Genomic DNA, 23,698 nt, shown 5'->3' on the forward strand with positions numbered 1-23,698 from the left:
AATTTATGGTAACATTATGTCCGGTCTTGTACAACTTTTTAAAGCTAACAGAATGACTTGCATAATGAAGAAAGTATCCTTAACCGAATTTCCCGGAAAGTTAGAAATCAAGTTCTAGATCTGCGCAGACTCAATTGGTACATCAAGTTTTTAAAAAAATCTATGGAATCGTTTTTGATAAAATTAAAAAAATTATTTAAAGAAGTAGTCGTTCCGGTTTGAACAAAACCTTATTTTGTGGCACCAGAGATGCTGCTTTTGCGATCTTAGGAAACATACCCGCACGGACCAATTTGTTAAAATCTTTTTCGTACTCACGGGACTTGAAAACGGATTTTCCGGACAAAAATAAATTTGGATTGCCCTGCACTACCATTAATTCTAGACTTGTCGTCCAATCAGCGGATCACTCTCGCAGAGGTAAGAGAGTGTTGGCCTTCCCTCCACTACACTGGACTGGCGGAAGATCAGCGACCCTTCTATATTACATCTGGCGCCGAAGATGGCACCAACCACCGTCTTCAGAGGGTTTCAAGAAGGACATTTCTTTTCCTTACTAATAATTAACAAAATTTTCTAACTTAGTTACCACATTGCTGCTGGCTTTGTGTACAGAGCGGCGGGATGCTGGGTAACAAAGAGAAGGACGCGGCTACTTTGTTTAATTACGGTTGGCACCCCTCTCACATTTCCTCCCACATACTTCTCCAGTGTTTCCGCGGCCCCCTCCGCTAACATTATCTCCATCTCTTTTCTTCTTGGTGTCTTTTCTCTCTTTTACCCATACAAACTCACTCACCGACTGTAGAGACAGACAGACAGACACTCTCTCTACAGCTCGTTGCGTGACTTCAATTTCAATCCACAGCGTCTTTGTCTCACGGCGAACTCGCTCACACTTGTCAGAAATATAAATTAAGGATATATTACGAGTACAAACCATCTCTTGCACAAATGGAAAAGACAGAATAGATACCTGGTGTCTACAATCTTACCACTTTTCCTTACTCAAATTCTAATAAGTAGTCTCCAGTATCTAGATTTTCAGAATAATGAAGAGTTGACCAACTTACAGCTTGTAACACCGTGCTTTACTTTGAAATGAGGCTTTCAAGACTAACGATAGGAGAACATGAAACATGACCCACAATTTTCTTTCACCTACTTCCCAAGAAAATGAACATTTTTCCTAATTTTCAGTTTAGCATAACATTACTAGTATAGAAAACAAGACATTGAACAATCCGCTAACATTATCTTTCATTTTTTACGATTTCACTGAAAAAATGTTTTATTGTACAATGTGATACTTCGGTAATTACGGGGGAAAAATTAGTAAAAAAAAAAATTAAACAATTTTTCATAGAAATAATTAGTGAAATAGAATTGGCCAACCTCAGTGAAGAATGGAAGTGTGAAAAGTAGGTTGGTTGCAGAGCCAATCAGAAACGAGAGCTGTTTATTAAACCACGCCTTCCTCCCCATGTTCGACACCACGCCCTCTTTGGCCCGTAATAAAATGGAAAATTTGTATTCTCCTTTTTTATACTTTCTATTGCGCTTTTGACAAACGAAAGTATTGCGCAGTTTTATTTAAATTTGGATTTTTTTTTTTTGCTACAGAAAAATAGGCGCAAATTACACTCAGCTGTATTAGTAGAACATTATGGAGAGAACACCTAGATTAGGAATGTAATTGAAGAAAACTACATTAAAATTTACTATTAACGAACTAGATTAATTACATACTATTTGTGACGATTAATTTCTACAATAGTTAAAGTAAAATATCAATTAATGTAACCGAAGAATGAATTCAAACCGACGCATTCTACTTCCGGCTGCTGCTGCTGATGTTGGTGTGTGCAGCTCTTTTTTCGTAATTAACGTCATAACAATTATTGTTTTCATTAACATTCTTTTTAAAAAATCTGCGTATGAATAGTTTGATACCTCCTACTAGAATCAATCTAAGTTAAATGGGTGCTGCACTTTATTGAACAAATATTTTGTATTTGAAAATGGCCACCATTGTAATGGTCTGTGACATAATTAATTCTACACAATATTAATGCAGTAAAATTACTTAAATGATGTTACTGTTATAAAATTAGAATAAAACAAATAAGCTTTTTCGAACGTTACTGAATGGCTGAAATTTCGAGCCGAAGTAAGAATGAAATGTTCTTGCTGACTAGTGTACCTTTTGGCGTTACCCTTACACCTAACTTGTTGGTTTTTGTTGAGGAGATTGTTGTAAAAAAGGGAAAGATTACAATTTACGAACACGTAACTTCCGAGTAAAGCCTGACCTTCCCTTTCGTTCGCAAGTAAGCTTCATCGAATATTCCAAGAGAAATGTTTCCATGTATGTGTTATAAATTAACAAATGTTTTTGTTACACCAAGGGTAGAGAAAGTCCTTCCTGTAGAGAAAGTCGTTAGGGTGATTTCCAAGAAAATCTTTGAAACATAGAAAGTACTTCCTGTGGGCGGATTTCGTCCTTTATTGACGCCGTTCTCTGATGACAACAACGGACACACCACTTTCCCGTACCTAGGGACATCAAAACCGATATTTCTGGTAAAAGGAAAAATCTCGTTTAGAATTGCTCCTTTTACCTCAATAGAGTTTGAAAAAGTGACGATCAATTTGGAAAAGTTGGTGAAGTACTGCTCCTTCCACCTTAAGAGGCAAAGGTGACGGTCTAGGGAAATGATGAAGATTTCAGTGTCTCACTCTAGCGGCTCTACCTTTCACCAGCCGATAACAAAATAAACCTTTTTTCCCTTTTTTTACTGTTTTAGTGTTGGAGTAGGCGCAATTCAACATCTGCACCTCCCCGGCCGTGTGGAAGCTCCGAGGTAGAGAGCGCTATGTTCTACTCTCAATTAAATGGTGGAATACTCGGTGGGACAGCTCGAGCAGGAAATGGTCAGGCACTCCGAGGGGATGAGGCCGAGCGCACACTCTGCGAGTAATGGTTGTGTGTTGCAGCCCGCAGGCTATTCTGGGGCTGATGGTGGCCAGGCTGACATTGTTGTAAAGCCCCAGTTGCTCACGGTACATCTCTTTATTCCTATTTGCCATGGATCACACCATTCCGCTAGATCTAGTCTCCATTTTCCAACACACCCTAAAGCAAATCATTGGCGATTTATTTTTTTATTCAAATCGTGTTTGACCAGTTTGAGGTTTTCCGGCTTTTCTATTTCCTAGTCCAGGCAAATAAATGCGTTATTTTATTTTAAAATTTCTTTACGCTTCTAGATTCTCTGCCTCCTGCAACAGCATTGCAACTGTTGTATATGTTCCTGCAGTTATTTGATTTGGGCGTTATGCTCGGTATGTTGTGACCGGCACCATGGTTAATCTGGAGATCAGCTAATATAAGGTTTTTATAAGATCGATCTAGCAGAGATGTGTGAGTGGAGAAGTTCGACACCCTACTCCAAAGCTCTGTTGGGTCCATATAGTTCGCCCGATTTATTGGGTTCAGTGGTATATATCGTAGTACTTATTGTGCGACGATGAGCTGGAGTTTGGATGTGGGTGCGCTGAATACAAACATCTTCAGCGCAGGGCCTTCGCCATTTTATTGAAATGATTTTCTAGTTTTTATTGCTGTCGATCCTTGATCCTTGATCCTTGATGGTAAATTTTCCCTTAAATCAGCCTTAGTTTACACTAAGTACACTTTACACTTTGCCAATACATTCTACGTTCGTACATCTAAAAGTTTTAGATACATTTTCTCCAGAAAATTCTGTAGAGGAGCATCTGTTCTCTAAGCGAGGTTCTCTAAAGCAGTAATTTCTTTTTGAGAAAAAAGAGTTCTTTCCAAATTTTGTAGAAATGCCCTGCTGTTGATCTAAAATAAGATTTCAAAAAAGAAGAAAGGAATGGAAGCAAGAATTAAAAAGAATTCAAATGTTTGAACTTTTTAAAAAAACTTTACGAGGATATCGCAAGGAAGCGAAAGTGGTTTGAGTTTTATTTTTGTTTTGCCGTTATTGGTGTAATAAAATAGATATGTTTGTAAATATGCGGTGAATAAGAACTGAAATTATGTAATTCTTTGGGCAAGGAGGTAGCGAGCTGCAGACTAAAGCGCGCCACATGGCAACAAAAAGCGCTACAAATAAAAACTGAAATGAAATTGCCAGCCTTAGAAGGTAAGGCGAAGGTTATATAAGGCAGGTTCTATTAGAATATCTGCAGAATACAATATACAAGACGGAAGGTAGCAAGAAATAAATAAATAAATAAAATCAAGTCGGCAGGAGTGAAGGAAGTTAGAAGACAGCTGGTACAGACCCAATATTGGTCGGAGTAGACAGCCGGTAACCTCCACATACTGTTATATTTCAATAAAACTGTTGCTGCTGGCAGACAGAAGGCCGTGGCAAGAAAGAAAACTTTCTGGAGTAAGAGAAAGAGAAGAGCATGTTTAATAAGTCGTGGCTGACGTGTCAACTACCTCTTCTCACTTCCGCTCTCCCTGTCCACATTCACTGGAAACATTCTCCTTGTGATCCTCTGAGTTCGGGAACAGTGTAGAGCGGAAACCTTCTTTAAAATGACCAATTTGGATGGACAGATGAAACCCATCCTCAACTAGAGCTCCTTCAGATCATTTTGTATGAAATCGCTAAATCTAGGATCAATGAACAGGGCAAGAGACAGAGATAGAAAAAGAGGAGAGAGAAGAGGCGAGATCGTTTACCTTCCATCTTCATCAATGCCAGAAGGAAATGACTGCTGTTCCTAACATTCCGGGTCGCTATCAAGAACTGCAGCTAGAAACGTCCCCGTTTTGCCGATCTCAATAGGAGATATTGCTGGTCTTGGAGGAGTTAATCCAACGATATTCTCTAGTAAATGAGCTATATAATTTGGAGCATTGACAACAATATCTTGAGTCCAATGAAATACTAGGTTAAGCGCTCTTTGCATTAGCTTAGGAAAGTGTATTTCCTATAATGACTGCAACAATACTTACGCTTCTAATTAGAATCCTGAAGAATTTAACCTGTTCAACACATAATTACGACGATACATCCGGTCTGAACGAGACACTCACTGGAGGTAGAGCCTCTCCCCCAGTTTGAGGCTAGATACTTCCGGTCTTTGAAATTCTAGAAAATAGCAGGATAAATTTTGCTCTAAAGAGTCTAGAACAGTATAGCCAATAGTGTCCGATAATTTATGAAATAGGTAAGTTCTCTTGCCAAAAAAGAATTCATTGAGCATCAACAGCTGACTGTTATAAATCTAGCGTGAGGTAAGCAGCAACCAAGCGGACTGCCACTCTGTCGGTGGCCTCTACTATCAGCACTAAATATTCTTAGGAGAGGTTTTTTTTCGAGTTTATTTGTTTAAAGTGGGAGGGCAAGTGTTGTGGGTGACAGCTGTTTACACCAGTGCGCAGCGATGCCAACTCACCTCTATAAATAGAAATCATACATCTAGATGACATAATAATCAATAATTCTGAATATTGACGACTTTATATAGCTTTATATAAAACATAATAAATGTGAACATTGCTGATTACCCACAGATATGGAATGTAAACAATACTCGTACATAGTCCCGCCTCTCTCTGAACACTCTTATCACCTTCTCTTCTCAGAACTCTCAAGATTCTCACTCACACACTTACTTTATCTCTCCCTAACACTTCGTCAAGCAGAATATTTCTCCGAAATGGAAATTTAGACCAAAACCCTTCTCAGAACGGACCTAGACAATTTGTTTTATTTAACATTCCATTTGTTTACTCGTTCCATTGGTCTACAAATTTAGAGGTAAAATCAGACGGTTTCCGCTATTAGTTTGATGTTGTTGTTACTGATGACTTGGTTCTATTCAACCAGGATATCCTTAATGTTTATATTCAATGCCATTATTTTATTTAGGAGGGCTATTTTTAGTGCACTTAATAATTTTTTGATTCTCTTTTAGCCCCAAAAGAGGTTACTGCTATAAGAGGTTATATTGGGGAGAAGTAATTTTAAAAATATTCCTCCCTACCCCGGATAAAATACTAATCAAGATCTTCAATCTAACAATTACCCAGCTAAGAACAATCACGCCTCATTTATAGCTAAACTAATTTCAGTATTCAAAACCTCAATACTAAGGCTTCCTGAACTAAATATTGTAATTCTTACTCTTCATTCATTCTTGGGCGAAGTCTCGATATTTCTTTTACCTTCACTGCCTACTTAATCGTAAATACAATGGGAAGAATAGATGTCCTTAAATATGGAAATAGTTCTTCTACAACGTCGACCTCCGACCAGTATTTGGGCCATTGTTAATCTTTTGCAGAACGATCTCCACTATAACTTCTTCTGCTTACTAGAAGATAACCATGGGTCACGCATGTTTCTCCAATTCGCTCACGCCGCTGTCGATTCTCTCTAGTTTTGCTATCAATTCATAGTAATTTCTCGTTTGCTTGGCTCCATCAGTTCTGGAGCAGCAATCCTAATGATACTACATTATTTGCTCTAAGTGAGTAGCTCGCTCAGAGAGGTTGTCTTCTGGTAAATAGAGGCTGCTTGTTTCTCTGCTTCATCAGCTCTATCTTTGCCAGCTACGCCAATATGGCTCCATATTACTATAAGTACCCAATTAGTTGTAAGAGAAATTTAAACATTTTCTTTATGAATTTGGATTCTTATTTTTACAAAACTGGAATTAGAGAAGAATAGCCGTTATGAGGTCGATATACTGTTGCCCCTAATGTACCTATTATTTGAAAATTAGTGTTGCCTGTCTAAAATAAGTTCTTCTTGAATAAGAGGGGAGCTGACTAGCTCCTTTAAGTATCCAACCAGATTCATTTTATTTTATAATGCTCATTTGGTGTGTTTTTGTTTTAGCTTTTCCATTTCCAAGCTGGTTTGGTGAAAACTCCCTGAGCAATGATAAAAGAGAAGAGAAATTCTGTTCAGTTAAGTAAGGTGGCCGACCCGGCAGAGTGAGACCTAGGGGCAAGATCAAGAAGAGCTGGAGGGAAACAGAAACAAGAAAGTAGAGTATGGTGGCTGCCGTTATGGCTGGCTAACTTGATGGAAGAGAGTAGGGTACCAAGAACTTAAACGGGCCGTAACGGACAATGGAAATGAGAGTGGAGCCAGCCGGCACAACAGGTCGGAGCGAATTATGGCAGATAGGTTTGCAGGTTTAGAAGGTACCGCTCGCTAAGAAACTGGTCTCCTCTCTCCCAGAGAAAGAGAACACTAAAGTGGAAAAGCCATTTCTGGCGAATCGCGATTCTCTCTGTCAGCTATTCTCAATCTTTCCTCCTTCGCATCACAGAATTTTATTTAATTCTCACAGAAATTCTTGAGTTTTGTAAAACACTAAATGGCCACCTCACACAGCTCCTTAAGTTACAGAAAAATGGTACTGTAGACGGAAGTCTGTGACCATCAACATCTAAGCAATTATGACGCAATGTTTAAAGGAAATAGTAAGTGTAAACTGAAACAATTGTTTGGAAAATCGATTACAATAAGTCAGGAATGTATTTCCGCCGGAGTTTAAATTATGGATTTCAGTAAAATTTAATCCTTGTCAATAGAAGATTAATCCCTGGCAATAGCTAATTGCACAAAGGGAAAGGACACTTTTACAAGCTGAAATAATAACAGCAATAATGACACTATTTGTAAAGTGATAAAACACTTTGGGGGGTAATAAAGATAATAAAGTTGGAGAATTATCGAGAACTTTCGTAACTTTATATTGTTAGAATTAACTTCGCTCTTATTGGTGGAGTTGGCAAAATATTTCTTCATATCATTTATCAACATTGTTAGTGCTGGGCGCCCATCCGGCTCGACTTGACCCCAGGCCTTAGATTAGACTAGGGGTCTCCAACCTTTTTACACCTAACAGCCCATTCTACGGGCGGCGGCCACCATTTGTTTTTTGTAAGATAAATTATTGATGCATATTTCGTTAATACGTAATACTCGCAATGTGTCCAAAAAAATATTCAATCCAAAAATGAAATTGTAACATACAAAGATTATTTCCCATTTCAAACAAATTTTAAACGGAAGTTCATTCGCAAAAAAGAGAAAGTTGTAAAACGTTGCTTCTTGGAATAGATCACAGAGAATAGTAGAATCGAGTCACTTACAAACAAACATAAGTTGTATGTCCTTAAATCAAATATCCAATATGGGATAAAATAGCGCACAGTACGCTGTAGTGAGCATTATTAATTATGATGAGTTCTTAAATCTGTAGATGCTGGCGTGTTAATATTAAAATTATACAGCTGTGGAGATTGGCTTTCTGACATTGCAAAACTAAAGGAAACCGTTTGACCGGAAATCTGCTGGAGCTTATGACATCCTGTACACCGTCCACTAAGAGATGACCTCTGCTCTTGTTTGGAATTATTTTGATGTACATTTAAAGGAGGGGTTTTGGGAGGCCAGGTGTAAACTGAACCTAAATTAAAACCAACTAACTTTCAATAAAAAGTTCCACTTTGAAGAAAACTTAATTGATATGCCGTGATTGAGTCATTAACGAAATAAATTGAGGGTGGACTCCGATTTTCTATGTTTTTGAAGAATATATTGACTTTGTTTAAAGGAAGGAAGTTGAAGGGAAAGCTCTAGATTGTAGGTGAAGTGGAAATGGGGAATGCCTTGATGTTAGCTTTCCTTCTGCAGGGTCTCGTCTGATAAGAAGTAAAGTAACAACTTTAAATTCTTCTCGACCTTTAGTGTGTGTGTGTATTTAGCAGTTTGTAGAGGGGGTGGCCAGTGGTGGGGAATGGAGGGGAAGAAGAGTGGTACGCATCGCCTAGTCAGGAGAAAGTGGAATAAACTAATAAAAAGGCCGTCATAAATAACAAAAGTAAAGGGCGAAGGAAGCGGAGCGGTTTGGTTGTTTGCCGCCTCCGAGAGATGATGGTGAAGAGAGCCGGATAGAGGCAGCCAGGAGAAAGGTAAGGAGAGCTGGTTTGGAACAAGAAGGTGTACTGTGTGAAGGCAATGAAGGTTTAAGGGCAGAATTATAAATCTCTTGCTTCGTTCTGTCTCTCAGGGCTGCTGGAAACGGTAGCTCCCCTTCGAACCGGGCGACTCCACCACCTTCTAGTTCTGGCGCACCACCAGAGTCTTTCTTGCACCAACGGTAAGCGCGCCAATGGAAGATCTCCACGGTAATAACATTTGGTGAAGGCGGCACAGGCCAGGACATTGGAACAGTCGGCTGGAGTTTAGTGGACCAGTTCAGGAGGGGGGTCACCTCAGTTCAAGGAGTAGAATCTCCCTCTCTGTCAGAGTGTGATGCATCCAGCGCCATTCTGCCCTTATAATATAACTGATGAGCCCTTAATGAACTACACCCTCACTCACAGTCGCTCTGCTGTTAGCCCACTTCTTCATCACTAACCACCGCCAACTTAATCTAAAAACAAATTCAATAATTTTTTTTACAATTTATTTTCTAAATTTGTTTGACTACAGCGCAGTCTATCTTGAAGAATTAGAAACACACTGATTTTGGCGTCAAATTTCTTACTCAACAATCACGCATTCAATTAACTGCTTCCCCTTCCTATGAAACCCCGTTTTAACAAAGATTCCTGGCGTTTCCAAAAAGAGTAATTAATGGTAATTAGAATTGTGTAGGAGCACACAATGTTTAAAGAATATTATGGAAAGTGGAATATCGATGCAGCAATAAAGTGACACTTCCGTTCGCCCAAAAACTTGACGATGATGACAGTTTGATGGAAATAAAGCCACCCTCAGGGGAATTGAAAATAGAAATTTCGAAATGAAAAGTGGGGGGGGGGCGGTTCCGCTTCCGGTCAGAATAGGGGATTGTGCGTGGAAGTGTGGAGCTACTTTGATGTGGAACTGTGCTCCCAATCAGAAATACTTTGTTCATGAAGGAACATTGTCATCAGCTCGTCTCCTCGAAGTAATTGGAATGTTTAACATGTTCAGATGTTTGGAAGAAGCTGAATTCTCCAAATAGCTGAAGAACTTGTGAAGTACTGCAATTCATTTTATCATAACATCTTGTGTGACTTTTTGTATGATTTCGCGTAAGTGATAAGCGGATAAGTTAACAGTGTATAACCGAGAAGGACAGTTACTGCCAACTGAAGAAGGTTTGGAGATTAAGGCTAAAGTGGTAAAGTGGCTTGTGGTGTCTCAACGCTAGTCAGACTCTAGTAAGAGAGCTTGGTAGAGCCAACAGGGCAAGCGAACCCAGCTTTCAGCAATGTCGGCAAGATTTATAAACGCACAATACTATCTGATTAACCAGCCTAGATATCATCTGAAGAGATGAACTCCCAGCTGGTCGTGGCATCGCTCCAATCTGCTTAGATCCTCACTGGCGCTACCTCTTTGCCTCCGCACCCAGAGCCCATATCTCTTCAAACTGAATCCTTCATAAATGGTGGACTTATTCGGCACATTTTATTGCCTCTAATGCAAATTGAAAATACTAAATTTCTACCATTTTTCGTTGTGAGATCTATTCTTCCTCTTACTGGAACCATATGAACCTGTAAACGAACTCACAACATGTACTTTTACATAAACACAGAGACCGCTCTCTAAGAACAACTAGAACAAAAATAGGTTCTCAGTTGTCCTGCAAGAGGGCATTTTCTGCAAAAACACGATAATGGGAATTCGCCGCGATCCTTTAGCCGTAGAGTGTCATAAACTGAATCATAAAAGGTACAATTAATATCGATGATAACAGCGCCGGCCGCTTGAAGAAAGCGGAGTTTAACAGCTGCTGGCAGCGAGTAACTATGGCAACGAATGAAGTCAAACACCGAGAGAGAGGGTAGGAGGGAGAAATTTCGAACATCAACACGATACAGTGGGTGCAGATTTACAAGATTTTTGTTTTACTTAATTTGTAATTGTTAGGAATACTGGAGCCTCAGGTTGCCTCCAGCAATCTTAGGACGCAAACTAAAGCTCCTTTAGAATGGTGTTGGTAAATTGTCAAGGGTTGCCAAATTGTAAACAACATTTTAGAGAGGATGAGCTTAATTTAGCTGCTAAAAGTTAGATTGGCAATTCGATATGAAAACCACTTCCCAACTGAACTGGAATCTTCGCCTTTCCAGGAGGTTTCCGAAGGTAGCTGACTTTTTCTTTCATTTCCTTTAAAAATATTTCATTAGCGAACGATCCAGTAGAGAGTTTCTTTTGGTTTGCATTAACTATTAAATCTGGCAATTAGATAATCCCTCCGAACGCAAAGCCATCCCCCCCGAATGCACGATCTAAAAAGTAATTCTCTAACCGACTGTAAGAGAAAGCCAAAGCAGTTCCTGTTAGAACATGAATGTATAAAATATTAATAAATTAGATTGGATTAATTCAAAAGATAAGAACTAGATTTGGAGAGGTGGCCAGCTGTTTGCAGTTCGTACCCAACACAATCCAGCCTTTTACGGGGACGGTCAATTAAAACTTGTTTATTATCTGTCAGCTGATCTAAATTACTTCAAATTAATTTAATAAATGTTGCCATATGCGTGCTGGAGAGAAAAGTGCACAAATCCGACTTATCGAGACAGAACACAAACTGTTGCTACTGGCAACACAAATCTGTTGCAATATGTAAGTAATTTATTCTGAGGGCAAATTGATTTATCCATTGAACACGAGCAGCGATATTCTGCCTCTCTGTTGCACACTTCCAATGTGTCCAGTTTAGCTTGCCCGTTTTTATTTGTTAAGCTCCGAATTTTGCCCAAGCTTTATAATATTTAACAATTGGAATTTTAAACTAGTTAAATTGCAAAAAAAAAAGTCCACTGAGATATAAATAAATAACTGGCACCCCTAACTGTTGTATTCACTGAATATATGAAAACTAGATATGGATCGTTTGATATCATCTTAATAGTTTTTGGAGCTCTGTTGGTGAAAGGTAGTCGGCTCCGATTTCCTCTAAATTTGAACTTACAGATTGTTATTTACCGCTCACCTTTTACTTCACTAATTTTTCTAAGAAAATTGTTTGTATGTCAGTCTGAGGAATGTTTGAGGGTAGGTTCACTCTAAATAGCTATTTAATGTTTAACCATAATTCAATATGTTTCCAATGTTTGAGCTTGAAGAGAAAGCTGGAAGTTCCGGAAGTGCAAGAAAATGCCGATTGAGTGCTCATATCAGGGTTTTTCCATGGTGACATAAATTAAAAGAAAAATAACGTTTGCCAAAGAACTTTTAGCCAGGAAGTTTGGCCCTGGAAAATCAAACTTCGTGATATTTGGAAAGCGCCAACTTCTTTCCAACCAGTTCAAGAGGTAGGAAAGATTTTTCAAATTCTATCAGTACCCCTGTAAATTTGCATTACTGTCTATCTATGATCTTCCGGTTATGGAACAAAACAATTTTAATTTTTTTTAACGAATAAAAGAAAAACTGAAATTTCTGTATCTTGACTTAAAGGTCACATTAAAGCGTTAATAAAGTTTAAGGATATCCTTTAATTGTGTATAATCTGAACATTTGGCCATAAAATCCAAGGATAAGTACTTTATGACTAGTGGTTATCTCGGATCTCCTTCCCTTGATGGGAGAAAACTTGCAAAAAATTAGAGGCAGTAGGAGCCAGACAGATCGCACTTTCCGCCTAAATGCTATGAACTTTAACCTCAATATTGTGTACATACTCGTATAAGTACGAAAAGCTTACGTCATCACTTGCCAAGCTTTCACCGTAACTGTCTGACCCCCAGACTTCGGTCATACTTGACATTTAACTGCATTTCCGGCAGTGTTTCAATGCCTCTTTTATTTCGTACATTTCTTTAATGGTTCCATTATCACTAAACAGCTGTGTTGCTGGGGAGTAGAAATGTCAAGTGTGTGAACCCACCTGGCTTTACTTTGCTACAATTTGCGTAGCAATTGAATGTCCTATAAACTTCCTGTCCACCGACTTTACGGACGTATGAAATTATGTAGGTTTTGAAAGCGTACTGAAATGGCACTTTAGAGAATAGAGTAATCGCCGTCTCTTTCCTAGAATGCCTTATATAGTTACACAGTATTCTATGACTCAACCAACCCGCATAGCCACGCCCTGAAGAAGGCAATAAATTAGTCGGAACGTTGGCAAGAAGACGGAGTTGTTTTTTTCTGATTTTGGAGCGATTCCTCGCCAATAGAATACGGTCACTAAAAGCTGATACGAATTCATGTTTTATCGTATCTACAAAAGATAGTGCGATACATTTTGCGAGAGAAAAGGAGAGAGAGAGAGTCTATCTGTTGTTTTGTGTGTGTGTGTGTGTGTGTGTGTGTGTGTGTGGTCAGCTGACGAAAAATGCAGAGTTACGACTCTTTTTATCGAGTATCAAAGTTTTGGGCAAAACGAGCCAAATGGAAAGGACAATTTATTCAATCGATTTTTCAGCTTCTTGAGGACAACTCTAACGATTTGGCGGCTCTAACATCCTTCAATAGAACCGCTTTTTATAACCTCCATTTTTACAGTTTTCAAAGGATTTCATTGGAACTTAGGAAGAGAACTAAGTTCGATCTATCGATTTGATTTTGGGAAGGAACATTGACTTTGCGTGACCACCCGTCTCTCTGAATGGATCATTCTATCGATAACAACGATTACTTCTTTGGAAATTCCAAGTTTTGAGAGAATTTATGCGAATATTGATAAAATAGAAAGTTGTGCTTGCATAGCCAGGCGCGTCACCTGGGAGTCACCCTGGAACTGAGAATACCTTAAATTTGACAAGAAGGTTGGATTTAACCGTAAGAGTCGGAGAAAGCGTTGGTTTGTAGAGACTTTCTGGCTTGAGAGTGACAGTGAGGATGAACATGCAAGCCTCAAGGGGAGACGTCTTACATATCCTCTATTAGAGTGAGCCGGCCGAAACAGAGTGGCAGACATGTGCAGCTGTCTTTAGTCCCGCGGGAGGCCACCGCCATAGACTCTCTAGTAGATGCTCAGACTCCTGACAAGACAAATGTAAAAGCTGGAATCACGTTTGGAGAATCCAGTTCATTTTCTTTCGTGACACATTCTCATACTGCTAGCAGTGGCAAGTAATCTGATAGAGTCTAGGAAACAGCGTTTTGAGACAAATGAGTACATGTCCTATATGAGGGATGTCTTCAGGAAGGTCGCCTTTGGTGTCCAGATTGACATGGCTGTCACTTCCCACATTAAGATCATCGCCGTAAGAATGAACAATTGTATCTAACTTTAGAGTGGGCATGGCTGGTCAATTTGGTTCACCATTCCGGCAATTTCTTTTTTTTCCTTTGACGGAAGGTTATCTCTAATGCCCACTGCTATTGCCGCCATCTTTCCTCTTGCTCTGTAGATGTCTTTTTAATTAGACAAGTGAACTAGTGCACCTTAGCTAGAGATTGTGTTTTTAGCAAAACATTCAATAAATAATAGTTAAATAACATTAATCGATCACTTAAAGATAGGCTAGGTCTAATCGATTTAATAAATTTGTTGCAAGTACTTGTGATGGGGGTTGGGTACGTATTATGAAGTGATACTTCCATGAGGGAACTCAGTTTAGGTCGCGCGCTCGTTCTGGCAACGCCTCAAGGATGACCTAAATAATACAGTAAATCTGAAACAATTAATTTAAATATAAGCCATTAAGGAGGTTCGATGGGAAAAAGTTGCACTAGTAAACTGTACTAACTGAATGTTGCACCAGAAGTGTAGTTATCCCGTGGTTATTGAGTTTGCGTTCTGGAGTACTAGAAGTGGCCTCTACCCGGGTCTCCAATGAAACCAAAGCTGCCCGACTACCAGCCGAAATCAACTAATCTCACCCTCCAGAGAGCAAACTAGAGCAGAATGTGCTGTTTAAACCAGTTATTAGCAATACCTGTTGCATAAGTTCTCGCACCAGATTAAGGATTGTCAGTCAATTCATAGTAGCCATGAATGACAGGTCATTAGTCAAGATTCGCATTCTTAATATTATTTGGTGAGTGAGTGTACAATCTGCACGCGGTTAGTAAAAGTAGATTGGGCCGCATGGCTGCGTTTACGCACTCATTGCAGTCTGAGTTCAAGAAATCGTTTGGCGATCCTCAAGACAATAAAATTCTGATACTAGCCATTACCCCAGACCAGATTCTGGATCAGCGATTTCCTGTACATTGGTGGACAAAGAAATGGCGCATCAGCAAGTTCGTAAGTTTGTCGCAGAAATTAGGCCAAACGTCCCACGCGGTAGTCTGTCCGCTCTCCAGTGACTAACACCGCTGTTTATTGGCTAATTTACACCAATCGAGATGTCCGGATGGGGACAGTTAGTACAGATCAGACGTGAACCTCATATTTGCGCCATCTTGCCCCAACTACCTCTAAACTCCTCTGACCTACATCACAGCTTCTTCCACTCTCCGCGTATTCCCTTCCCGACCTGTCCCTATTTCTTCCTACTGTTACCATTCAGGTCTTCTAAGATAGTTCTTAATCAGTATTGTGAAATGGCAATCTGATTAAAAATTAAAGAAGAAACTTTTAAAACTTAAATGCGCATTGCTAATAAAATGTTCAACTGTTTTTGTAGTTTGGACCAAAACTGAATTAGGGCTTCTTCCACTTCCTATTGTCTTATGAATTTCCGGTCCACAGAATTCGTCCCTCCATCTTAAGCACTTCATTCTGCCAAAAACTTGATGGATGGATCCAATTATGTTTGAGGTTCCTGCCACATTTACTTACATTTTTTGTGTTAGATAAATCTATGTTTGGTGTATATTACGTGACTGGGAGAGACCTTTTTTAAGGTCATTTGTTCGAACTTGAAGGACCTTAGTACGAGTATTTCCGATGAAAATTCAATAACAAAAATACCATCGCAATACTTTCTCTTAACTTTATTTACTTGTAAAGGGAAGTAATAAATTTGAACTCAGGTTTCCTTGAAAAAACCGGAAACAGGGCGAATAAAGGTGCGAGTAAGTTGGTTGCTAACAAGTGTAGCGTGGCAGTCCTGATCCTAACACATCACTTCCTCTGCACAAAAAACCTACGAATTCACTCCACACCACGCACACATTTGGCGCGGATGGACGCTAGATTGGCGGGAACAGTGCCGCCCAACAGAACAATATTATTATTTTTGTTTATTTCATTGAGTTGGAATGTGGTAGTGCATTTATAGTTCGTGTCTGGCTATCTGTTTGCTATTTTCAAGCAAAAATAATGAATTAATAACTGATACCAGGCATTTATCATAATTTCGTCATTCTCAATAAATTATTCCCCCTTTGAATGCCTTGACCCCCCCCCCCCTATTCTTTAACTTGGTAAAAATTTATTGGCCATTCAGTTGCGATCAGAATTCATTTCACCAATAAAACCTCTAGTTCTACAAAAATGAACAAACTAAATTAAATTATTTTAACAATGGAGTATGTGTTACCATTAAAGTATCCGCTTGTTTTGACAAATCTTTTAGAGATCGTAGATGGTGATTTGTCGTAGAAATTTATTCACGCGTACAAATATTTGTTATGTAATATTTTATGTATCGTTCACTTAAATAACTGAACAAGAAAACGCGATTGTAAAGTAAAGTAATGCCTACTTTTTCAGGCGGGCTTTACGTCCAACTACCAATTAGGAGTCGTGGATGGAGCCGACTAGGAAACATACTTTACTATAAATTTCTTTCATTAACCATTAAATAAAATCCTAAGACCGGGAATCGAACCCAGTACCACAATACATATTAGCTCCACAGGTCTCGTCTCTAACCGCTCGGCTACGTGGCGCCTAAAGGAAACGTGATTGAATTGGTGCTATTTTTTTCGGAAAGACCTATTTCCTTTAAATTTGGTAAGTGGCATTTGGTCAACCGGAGTACCGGAAACACTTCCTTCGAGTCTACAGTTTTTGCTGCGATCAACACGGAATGTAAACGCAAAACTTGGGCAGAGAGGTTACCCGCTGCAGGTTAGGTAGATTGCAAAATATTCGATTACATTTAGGTTCTTTTGCATTGATATAATGATCATCTATTCAGTCAAGACTTGAGAAAATGTATCAATTTGGATATCTATCATTACGAATCGCTATAAAAAGAGGTTTGGTAATTTCATTTTTTACATATTATCTATTCACATTGTAGTGCATATATATGATTGTTTCCATGATTTGATTGGCCATGGTGCTGACCGCTTGCGCTCTTGATTCTGTCTGTAAACTGTATCTGGGTTGAGCGGGATGCTGGGTATTCATAGAAGATTTTTATTAAAGAAATTAATAGTTAAATTAATTGTTCGAGTTATTATCTTCAAACGGGTGCTTCAGGCCTTTCTGTAAGGTGTCACTTCATTAAATGAACATGGCTGCAAGGTGTGGGAAATGTTAGGCTACATTACAAGATATTGGAGTGACTGTGACTCTGGTTGAATTCACACTAAAACCTTCAGTCCCAATATCAAGCTTTAAAATGTCCAGAAATCAATTATTTGCTGGTTACACAGTATGGATTTAGCTCTACAATCGGCAGAGTAGAGGAGATTTAGGATGTTGACATTTTTAAGGATCTGACGTCAGTTTGGAAATTTGAGAAATCATACCCCCTCCCACACACACACCATGAAACGCTCAGGACTGCATTGAATGTCTGTCAGTCAACGAGTTCTTCGATTCTAGATTAGTAAAAACCATCAAACCGGCCCTCACTTTGCTAAAATTTTGAGTCGCTTTATGCCTCATCACGGGATGAGTCGCTTATAGAACAGCCAGCCTCCAAGTCTCCTCCATTAGGCCTTATCTATCGTCTCCAAATTCCTCATCGCTCCTCTGCTTGTAAATATCTCTGAGGCTTGTCAGTGGTCAGCTGCTCCCGTCATGCACTCATCTTTTCCCTTCGTCATATTTACTAGATGCTAATTTGTGCAGTTGTAAATATTGAAATAAAAATTGATGTAATATAAATTACCAGGGAAGGGATTAGCTATGCGGTTAGCATACTGGACTCCCACGCGGAGGTCCCGGGTTCGAATCCAGCAGCTGACCCTTAGATTTTCTCTTCCTAGGAGCTTCTTACAGCTCACTGTCCGGTGATGGACAGTGCTGTCTGTAACGAGAGAACACTGTCCGGAGGCCGGCAGTGCACTGGAAAAAGCTCCGGGCGCTAATAACCTCAGCTGTTGATGCGCAAAAAAAAAAAAAAAAAAAAAAAATATATATATATATAAATTACCAAAATGCACATATTTTAGGAGTGGTAAATTTGGTAGCCAGTCGAGTCGGGAACACACCAAGTTATAAACATAAATTTAAGATATCAGTGCTTTGGCAGCACACACTCATGCACTGCCTCCCTTCCAGGACGTGCGAGCAGGATGTACGGAAGGGTTGCAGTCCGGATTTATGGGCACTAATTTCCATACAATGGCCAGCCGACCACTTCCCGACTTCCCGCTTGTATCCAGTGCTTAAGATTCTGGTGTAATCGCTCTCTCCGGCTCTGCCTTACTCCATCCTTACATTTATAAATTGCAAATCCTCTTCACTTATATTTTCTTACCTAAATTATAGATGATTAGGTTGTAGCTGGAACCCTTTCACTTCTGATCACCATAATCCCATATACTTTTAGAAAAGATACCTTTTCCAAAATTTCCATACCTTCCCTCAATATAGTTGGCTTCAATAAATGCCCTACTATGCTATAGTTCTAGATAAATCCTCTATTAGATTACTACGAGATATCAAATATTAGGTTTGATGGGGGGGGGCCGCACTACTGCACTCTATCACGCAATCATGGTACTAAGATGGCAAACTGAGAGCAGAGCCAAAATATATCCCTACAAACCCTACAGAAAATGGAAAACCTAATCTGCACACAATATGTAATAAAATTTTAGTACTTATACATAAATATCAAATATATAACTGGATAATAGAGCATATCTAGGTTATACATGGCCATGGAGATGGTGATGGGGTCGGCCTTTAGTTTTTCTTACGATTGCTCACGACTGCTACACTCTTTTAAAATTAGTCGCCGCGGCCCACCAGGCTTTATCGTTGGTACGCTCGCTATTCATCTATTTGTAGCAGGTTAATTTTCTGAAAATAGTGCTTTCTCAATTTGGGGTAAAACTAATTAGGTGAGTGTATTCATAATATAACCACCACATGGTGAATATAACCTCTGCAGTCCTAGACTAAAGCTTGGTGCCAGTATTTGTATTGCAGTAATGCGCGTGCACTAAGGGGAAGTGGGTGCAAGTTTCGAGAAGCGCCAAATCTGTATGGTAATGTTACCGGATGTACCGTAGTACGATAACTCTGCTAGACCTGGTATGTCAAGTGGTCAAGTGCTGAGTGGACAGTCTCAGTGAATTGTTGAGTGAAAATCAAGAATTAAGAAGTATCATTAATTATGAGGACTTTAGATACACGGAGCCTGTGTAAGATGAGGAGTCTGTGTGAATTGAGAATCTCTGACAAGAGAGAGAGCGAGAGATTAATATTGCGGGATCAAGAAGACACAACAGTGCACTGTCCAGATTACCATAAATCATTATAGAGATATCAGTGCGGCCCCCGCCTGCGTCCACTCCGCACATTAACACACGCCCTGGCCTACTACAGAAGGTGCTCAGATATTGCGTAACAAGTGGTGGAGGGGAGGCTGGTGTGAATCTGCCCCCAACGGATGACCTACTCTCGCCACCAAGTTTAATTCTCACTTCTCTTACAGTTCACTAATGCTGCCTTACGATTCTCTCAAAGAGCAGACTGAAAGGAAATTCTGCCCCTCCCACACTCCTGAATTGAACTGCATTTTGTGGAGAATTGTTTTCCTTGTTAATGGTTAATATATAGTTGGATTGAAAGGAACTTTGTTTAAAGAAGTGCAGTCGCTGTCCTCTCGCTGCGCATTACGCTCTCCAATGTCGGACAGTTAGCTGTTGAGTTCAAAATAAGCTGTAGAGAAAATCCAAATTTGTTGCGCCTGATTTGAATCCTCCAGCTTTAGGATCCTCCGAGCTAATACTGAGCCAATCCCTGAAATATAAGGGTACATTCCCTCCGGGGGCTTCTGCTCAAAACCATGTAATTTTACTCTTCAAGACTACAAAGAAAAAACATTCCCGGAAATTAGTGGCCAACTCAGTGGTGACAGAGGCTAGCCAAAGAAATTCAAACGTTATTTCCCTTGTTTTCACTTCAGTTCACTAAATCTCTTTGTCCGCTTTTATTTACATACACTTCCTCGGTATGCTCTTCACGGGTCGTCCAGTCTCCCTAAGCAGTTGTGACGAACACAATTTTACTGCATTTCCTGTCCGGTTTGAGCACATTGTCCACCGCAACAACAGCAAATCTGGTCCCAAAACTTCTACGTTCAAGGCTAAACTATGCGGACCTTTGCGGAAATTTGTTGCGAGAATTGCCAGTTACAACAGACAAACATAACATTACATTAACTGAAATAAATATACTGGAATATCATTAAGAAGCGAGGAGATGGGATGTGCGGGTAGAGGGAGTCGCCATAACAACGGCGCTCTCAGCAACCAGAGGCTGGAGATGCGTAGTTATTGTGGGAAAGGGTTTGTAACGTGCACAGCATCCCGGCACGAACCACACTCAACAAATAGAGATACTCCAGGCGCAAAAGTGAACTCGCCAGCGGACATTAGTCCAGGCTAGCCGCACGGCCGCTGCTATTAGTGAATCATTAAATCGTAAATTACAGAAACAATTTAAAATAATGTCTAACGCAATTAGAAGCGTTACACTAATTTACTATTTCAACTTTTTCTGAGTTTGCTTTTCTCATTATTGCTTTTCCTACTGCAGCAAACAAGAAGTACTGCAATCAAAATACTCTTAGAATTTGACCTCTAAAGAACAAATCCTCTTAAACACAGAATTTGTAAACAATTCAAAATGGCGCCTTATCTTTACGTTTGCTGGGAATTCAATTTTTATAAGAAAATGCTTAAATAAAAGTGACCATTTTGTTATTCAGAAAATATCACTTCCAGGTTTACTGAGTGTAGCCTTTGGATGTGAATACTTAGGCATTTCAATCAGATCAGATTTCGGCTAACCCTTAACTACAAAAGGAAACATCAAGGCGGAAACTTTACCGAAATGTGTTTATACGTAATCAACGGAATGATTACAGTTAGTGAATAATATATTTTGGAGAAATTAAACGACAACCTGGCGAGGAAACGAGGAACTGAACCTCATTTGAGTAAAACTTAAGCCTTTCAATTAGAAGGATATGACCGAAATTGTAATCTGTAAATTAAATTTAGATCCTTAAAAAGTTCAGTCCGCGAAGGTCGAGAGGTGGGATCCCGACAGTTTTGTTTGTTTGGAAATGACGTGTCCATAAAATATATATTACCGCGGGAACTCAATTCTGGCGATAAATTCTTATAAATATCAGAATGAAGAGAAGGAATGGCGGTGGAGTCTAAGTGAAACTTGAACTGGGAGAAGAAGGGGAAGAGCACTGCCTCCAAGTGTTGCATAAAAAAGAACTACAGAGTGGGGGGAAAAGTGCGTGAGGAACACATTTTACGACGGCGGTATAAATTCTAAAAAAGAAGGTAGCAGTTGGAAATGGAAGCAGTAAAGTTGGGAGGCGGACCGGGTCTTAGTTGATGTGGCTCGTTGTGCATGCAGTTATAGTGCCAACTGCAAGATTGATTTACTATGCTCGCTCCGCCGCTACTTGGAATATATCGTATTTCAGTAAGGTTTTTGGAGGAGGGCGCTACCAACGACACCCTCCGTACAGTCCAGAGCATCCCGGGGGAATTTATGTCTGTACACCAACTATGGAGTAGTAATGTACACCGGCCCTGTAACTGTATACACTGTGCCGCCTCCGTCAGAGCATTGCCTCATAACTGAAACCTGAAGTACTGTGACCGGCTCACTACTGCAGCGGAATATTAAAGTTTTCTCAACAACACCAAACTTAATGTTAGATGAAAGTTTGTCAACTTTAAAACTTGTTTTACTTTCTCTCACTAGGTAAGAAAAGTATTGCTATTATGTGAAATTTCGGATTTAGTGTCTTCACTGGGTCCCTCCATCTGGAGATCTGCAGAATGCGGTGAGCTTGTATAGTCAGTGTGCTTTGAACAGGATGCCTTAAAATCAAAACATTGCAGGAAGCTGAAATTAAAATATCGATTCGGGAGATCCAACTGCATCTTGGGAACTGAAAGTAGGCTTAAACCACTTTGAAAAATGCATTTTTCACCTTCTTTGTGAAGTTCTCGTAAATGCTTCTTTCGGCTACCACTAAACTTCTAGCACAAGGTACACATTCCATTAAATTAATTTTTTTAAAATAATTTTCCTGAGGAAAACTGTTACAAAGGTTTTCTGAGGGCGGATTTGACTTTCTTCCAGTTAGAATGCCAGTTCGGAGCAGTATGCAGTTTTCTGATCTAGACTTGGTTAGTAATTAGCTCTGAAATTCGGAGTTTAAGCTTGAGAATAAGAATAGCAATCGAGCTCCAGGGCACCCTGGACATGCGCACTTCTCACCACCATTGGAAAACTTGGAATTATTCTGGACTCTTTTCATCAGAATTTCCTCAAAAAGCGCTAGTTAAGAAGTCATTTACAGCTATTTTTAGAACTCAAAAAGGATGATGTAATACAAATTGTAAATATTTAACAATGTGACAAACATACCATCACCTCCAGCTCACCCACATGGTGTACATATTAGAGGCACAATATACTATTCACACTAGAAGGTTATCTCCAGTATTTTTAACTCTGCCTACACACACAAACACAATTAGAAAACGAATAAGAAATGTACGCATGCGCACTAATTTTAATGTCACTTAAAATATGTGTATAGCTGTTCTGAAATAAGGAAACGTCTTGTTTAGATCTAAATAGGACGTTTGTAGGCGGCCACGGTGCATAATTGTTCAGTTTTTAAAGTGATGTACAGCACAGCGTAGTTACCGGCCGAGCTTCTACACTCCTTAACCAATTCTAATTCTAGGCAAGAACAGCCAGAGTGCGCTATAATTATGTCAACTGAATATGGACTAATTGTTGTACAATGGCAACCATTTACAATATTATCTTTGTTTACAGCATGTTGACAGTTGTTAACATATGACAAGTATGGTAACTACGGGTATTTAATCTCTTAATGCTTGTTTCAAAACTTCTCTCTCCACGATATGATTATCGTATAAAAAGCATTGACTTGAAACTTTTATGGTTCTGGACTGGTACCAATTACCTGTCCGCAAGTACGCTTCTTTGGCTATTACCGATAGAGAGGATAAAGAATAGGTGTTCCCCTAAGAGATGCAGTGGGATGTAGTTTTGGCCGCGCTGTGGACCACCGTCCATAGCCCAGCAAAGTTCTAAGACAGTTTCCCTGCAAGAATGTTTAAGATATCTACCAACTCTCTTAATGCGCGAAGAAAATTTTAGAATTGTTCCGGAGGAAAAATCTGAAGTGAAACTCAAGTGGTAGTTACTTCCGTTTGGAATAGAAATGGTATGAAATGGGAACAAATTTGATCTACTTAAAATGGCTACTTTATCTTACACTAAACTGAGTTCTCCGATGGGAACTTTGGACTGTTGCAATACTTAATTGTACGAGAGAGGGAGGGAGGAAGTGAAAAGC

At 39.5% G+C, this 23,698-nt stretch overlaps 1 protein-coding gene across 1 annotated transcript in view; it reads right to left on the reverse strand.

Moving 5' to 3' along the window:
* Window positions 1-22,774, reverse strand: part of mbl (splicing regulator muscleblind) — a 262,579-nt gene extending 239,805 nt beyond the window's left edge. Inside the window, exon 1 of the mRNA XM_074123931.1 lies at window positions 22,732-22,774. The gene's annotated coding sequence lies outside the window, so the exon portion shown is untranslated. The remainder of the gene's footprint in view (window positions 1-22,731) is intronic.
* Window positions 22,775-23,698: the final 924 nt, after the last annotated feature.

This window comes from Rhodnius prolixus, unplaced genomic scaffold (assembly GCF_049639745.1).
Source record: "Rhodnius prolixus isolate KJV_2025 unplaced genomic scaffold, Rpr scaffold_38, whole genome shotgun sequence".
Lineage (NCBI taxonomy): Eukaryota > Metazoa > Arthropoda > Insecta > Hemiptera > Reduviidae > Rhodnius > Rhodnius prolixus.